Genomic DNA, 6,000 nt, shown 5'->3' with positions numbered 1-6,000 from the left:
AAACTGTGTAGATAAGGTTTGAATGGTAGAGATGGAAGTGCAAAAAATCGTGTGTTGAAAGTGTGGGTGAGTACTTGGAAGAGCTTAGAGGAAAGCTACACTAGTTTTCTCTTTCAATTTTGATATTTTTGTCACCAATCTTGCTATTGTGAGCTAGCAGGGGTAACACTTTGTTTTTCTATTTTTTCTCAAAATTCACAAACATTACAAAAATAAAGAGCCATTGGTTGTGTTAATAACTTGCATTGCATTCCTAATCCTTAGCACAACCATTCTGGATCAATTGGATAGGGAAATAACACTACAAAATATCATTCTATCGTGGTAGTTAAACACATGAAAGTGCAAAAAATAGTTCACGATGTGAACCATTTCCTGCTACTTCACGATGTGAAGTGCCTTTCGTAATTAGCATTAGGATTTTTGGGACTAGGGCGCCTTATCCTACACATCTGGCTGATACAACAAAACTGAAGAATCTTATCATGCGAAATAGCAGTGAAGCATTTTATGACGTGAACCATTTCCTATTTCACGGTGTGAACCATTGCCTACTATGTCACAGGTTAAGCCTTCACGGCCTAACACTTCACGCGCGGATGCGCCTAAACTCACGAAGGCAAGACATAGAAAAGGAAACAATGCTCTGGCTAAAGCCGAGAGAAAGGCTAAGAAGGTGATGTCTCAGACAAAAGATGAGGAGAACAATGGGCTAGACCTACTCCCAGTGTGCCTGACCATTTTCAAACATACAACATTGACAAACGAAAAGTGGTCCAATTGACAACTAAAAGGGTAAAGGAAGATGGCCAATCCACGTCTTATGACGGTCCAGCTGAAGTTAAGGAGGTTGATCTTGTTGAGACAGGGGAGGATCCCAAACCTGTCTATATTACTAAGGATTTGACTACAGCTGAAGAACAAGAACTCATTGATCTCCTCACAAAATTCAAAGATTACTTTGCTTGGAAATACACTGAAATGAAGGGTGTACCACTTGAGGTTGTTCAACACACGATTCTGACCATGGACGGATCAAGACCATCCAAGTAAAAGCCATACCAGATAAATCTGAAATACGCAACAATTATAAAGGAGGAACTTGATAAACTCATCGTTGCGGATTTCATCTATGAAATTGAGCACACAGATTGGCTCTCACCAATCGTGATCGTTCCAAAAAAGAATGGAAAATTGAGGGTCTGTGTTGATCTCATAAAGGTCAATGCAACGACCAAGAAAGACCACTAACCCCTGCCCGTATACTGAACATGTATTTTGGAACAGGTAGTAGGTGAAGAAGCTTAACTCTTCTTAAATGGGTTTTTAGGTTATAAAATCAGGTGTCCATAGAGCCAAAAGACTGGCACAAAATGGCCTTGAATATGATGTGGGGAACCTAAAAACCCATTTAAGAAGCTTAACTCTTCTTAAATGGGTTTTTAGGTTATAAAATCAGGTGTCCATAGAGCCAAAAGACTGGCACAAAATGGCCTTGAATATGATGTGGGGAACATATGCTTATAAGGTTATGTCTTTTGGCCTCACCAATGCCCCAACAACCTTCACATGATTGATGTGCACAGCCTTCAAGGACTACTTGCAAAAGTGGCTGGAGGTATTCATTAATGATCTATGTGCACACTTTCGTTGGACTGAACATTTAGCTTGCTTGAGAAAGGTGTTTGAGTGATGTCGATTATATCATATATCCTTAAACCCTTTAAAGTGTCAATTCTGGCGGCTCAAGCACGGTGTAATCTTAGGGCACATTGTGTCTAAAAATGGTATATCTACGGATGAGATCAAGGTAAAATTGATCTTGGAGTTACCCCCACCAACCAACTATAAAGGTGTACAGAGGTTTATGGGCCATGTTGGGTATTATCATCATTTCATCTTATTCTATGCTGAAATCCCCAGAGCATTGTATAGACTACTCATTATCTTTGAATGGATTGAGGAATGCCAAGAAGCATATGATAAGTTAAAGAAAGCACTGGTAAGTGCACCTATTCTAAGGCCACCCAACTGGGATCTTGTATTCCACATATACATCGATGCATCGAATTTTGTGATAGGATGCGTATTGGCGCAACCTGGGGAATTAAAATTGGATTACCCAGTTTGCTTTTGCAAGTCGTCAACTAAACGATATAGAGATGAACTACACCACTACGGAGCATGAAGGGCTGGCCATGGTTTATGCTGCAAAGAAATATCGACATTACTTATTGGCCAGCAAGTTTGTATTCTTTGTGGACCATTAGGTCCTATTATATTTGGTTGAACAAACCTTGCACCACGAGAAGAATCACATGCTGGTTACTTCTACTCTTGGAACTCGACTTTACGGTTACAGTAAGAAAAGAAACACAACATGTGATGACCTACCTGATGCTCGTGTGTTCAAACTTTACATGAAGCTTGAGCGGAGTGAGGAAATTTCAAACTATCTAGCTCATGGTTTTTCGCAAGATTGACCTTTGAACAAGGATAAAATGCGTTGGCTCATTAAGTTGGCTGCACCTTATCAATTGATTACTAGAGAATTATATAAGCTAGGTAAGGATGATATCTTAAGAAGATGTGTGAGAGAAGATGAATTTATCATGATATTAGAAGAAGCACACTCAGGAATAGCCAGAGGACACTTTGCAGGAAAACCTCACCCCGAGGTCTCTAATACACAAGTTCGTAGTGGTGTATTTGTCAACTACAAAAACCATGGGATTTTTGAATGTTAATATTTCTATCAGAAATAATCCCTTGGTTGGAAAGGTATTTGTCATGCCTACAGGATCCATGGAGGGGAAGAGATGATTCTTGGACGATCCTGGATTTCCATTAGTAATTGTCACATCCAATGGGAAGAACATGCAACGCAACTCAATGATGGCAAGGACACCATTACCATGCCATTATGGAGTCCATTAAATAAAGGAAAATAGGCAATGACATGTGACATGGAGCCACCAGTACACCAAAGAAAGTAGAGGCCATAACAGAGAAATCCTCCATGTCACAACCTCATCTCCATATAAGAAAACCACAAGCAAATCATATGACATATCATTAGAAAGATCATGAAAAGTAGATCTTATAATTTCAAACCCCGAAACATTTGTAGTTGCTAAGCTCAAGATATACCATTTTCCTCAAAATCAAGTTTAAAGGCTACTGTACAGTCCACATCATCACTTTTGAACCTACTTTTTGTACATCTTCCATGGGTCATGTCAAAACCCCATCATGTTATATATCAATAGAAAGATCTTGAAGAGTAGATTCTATATATGCAACCTCCAAAAAATTTGGAGTTGATTTACAAAAAATTTACCATGGCCCTATTTTTTATGATGTGGCATTCCTTAGAGGGCCTAAAAATGAGCCCAAATTTCCCCTAATGATGACAACAAATGCTCACATGGATACGAGCTTGGTGCCGAATTCCTGAGACATCCTGGCTGTTGTCAGATTCCTAAAGTTGATCATAGTCCTTATCGATCAACCAATGGAAAGGTATGATGGATTTGAAGCAAAACAACTTTGCTTTGACATGAACACATGCCCCAATGAAAGAGGCATGATGCTGTATTATCATCACCTACAATGTCTTCCCAGCTACATGCACATCACGTTTGAAGACATGGTGGACACTGGGTTGTTCTGGACATCACACTCAACATTCAGAAGAACCCTGAAAAAGCTTCAATCATGCTGGAACTTCTATAGACACTAGTTCGATGACCAAGTCTTTTGACCTCACGTAAAAGGTTCTGAGGACAGAACCTACATCAGGTAGGGAGGGATGTTAATCCCATTTTGGATTAACAAAGATGCTCCTCCAATTGAGGATATTAATAAGTATCATGTAAAGGCACTATTAAAGTAATATTGAGATATTGGCCACCCAAGGCCTTAGTAAAGTATTGGGCGCCCAAGTGTGAATAAGGGCCAGTTGTATAAAAGGCAATTCTCATAATGAAGTGACACAATCCCCCTTTGTGCTATGAGAACTCTTGTGCTTTGTCTTGAGAGAGAGAGAGAGAGAGTGAGTGAGAGAGAGTGCTCTCGTACATGTGCCTCTTTCATGCATGCATGTGTGTGAGAGAGTGAGAGGTTGATTGCCTTGAATTCATGGTGCGAGCGACTTTGCAATGATAGTGTGGAGGTGGATTTTGGAGGAGTGGAGCTTCAAAAGTGAGCTTGGGGAGCCTCAAGGGACATGAGCTCAAAACATTAGTAAGTACCCAACGACGATTGTTGTATCTATTGCTTCTCTCATTTGCTGTTGTGTGGAGTTCCCTCTTGGGAGGTGTGGTAGCCCATAAGAATTGCCTAGATGCTGCCCTATGGGCATTTTGTACATCTTACAAAGTCTCAACGGGGCTAACACCATTCAAACTAGTTAATAAACTGGAGGCAGTAATGCCCATGGAATTTGTGGTGCCCACTTTGAGAGCAACCACCTGGGCCAAAGAAAAAACAGACGATGGTGATACATACACACTTAAGGGAAAGCGCACAGGCTGCGAGATCTGTGGATCTCAGGTGCGGAGAATCCAATGCGGAACGCTCACACCAAGAAGCTAAAGGATCCTTGAAGTCCACTAAAGTGACTTTCAGTTTATTCAAAGATGATGTGGATGATGAAGAAGAATGGCAAAAAATAGCCCAGAAGGCCAGCAACAAAAAGAGAAAGCAGAGAGTGGATGAAGACCTGTTGCTAGACCCGGAAGAAATAAAGAAACAAAAAGCGGAGGAAGAAAGGAAAAGGTAACTGGAGGAGAGACAAAAGCAAGAAGGTCTGCAGAAGAAGAAAAGAAAAAGAATCTAGAAGAGGAGAAAAGAAAAAAGGAGGAAGAAAAAAAGAGAAGAAAAGAGGAGGAAGAGAAAAAGAACAGAGAAGGAGAACAATAGAAAAAGAGAGAAGAGGAAGCACAGAAAAGCAAGATGTCTTCAGGGGCAGAACTTTCTGTACCACCAGAACTTTGGCCTTGGGTGGCAACTCTAGCACAAAAAATGCAAGAAGGTCCAAGCTACAACCCAAAGCTACTCGGAGAACTGGAGGTGCAACTCCCCAATCAGCACAGCTGAGCATGAATAAAGGGTTAATGACCGTGGCCCAGAACATTCTTTCTCAGGCCATCACACTGCAGTGGAGGAATATGAGTTAAAGGCTCGAAACTCTATTCACTAGATGTGCGCCTTGAATCATCAACAACACAAGCTGCTCATAAACGCTACAGCCAAAGCCATGTATTTGGAGAGAACAAAGCACCGATCATAGTTCAACATAATGTGGAGATGTAGAACAAGCTTGCTATGGTGGAAAAGGCCTTGGTCTAGCAAAAAGAGCTGAGTAAAGGGAAGATCAGAACCCTCACCAATAAAAAAACATGCTCTAGGGTTAGGTGGAAAGACTCAGGAAGAATTAGCAGAAGCCCAAAAGCTAGTCAAGTTCTAGGGTGACACCATCCAAGGGTTGAAAGAAAAAGTGTTGGAGAACACTACAGCTTTGGCATTCGCCCCCAGACGGAGGTCCAAGCCTTGAAGAACCAAGAGGAAGAAGAGATAATGTGCCTTTCGCTTGATGCTAAAATAGCAATTATAAAAACAAAAAAGACCACACTTAGCAAGGTGTGGGACCAAGCCCTGGAAGCATTGATTAAAATACAGGATCAAATGGCTTGTAAAGCTCAAGAGGTCATTCCTGACCTAGATGAAGATGATGATATAGACAAGCAGTAGCAACAACCACAGCAAAAGCAACAAGAGAAATAGCAACAGCAACAGCAACATCAATAGAAGCAACCGCAATAATAGTAGTAGAAGCAGCAGCCTGCAAGCCAAGGGAGTCCCAAGCGGAGCACTTCCGAAAAGGAGAAACAAACAAAAAGTGAGGAGAAAAGCCTGGTGCAAGCCCTGAAGGCCATAGCTTGGAAAGAAACTCACTCGGAGAAGGAGGCTAAGAAACTAGCTAAGAAATATAAGGAA

Source organism: Cibotium barometz, chromosome 18, assembly GCF_041138505.1.
Source record: "Cibotium barometz isolate CiBa-2024 chromosome 18, ASM4113850v1, whole genome shotgun sequence".
Lineage (NCBI taxonomy): Eukaryota > Viridiplantae > Streptophyta > Polypodiopsida > Cyatheales > Cibotiaceae > Cibotium > Cibotium barometz.
Note: the sequence above shows the minus strand (reverse complement) of the source record.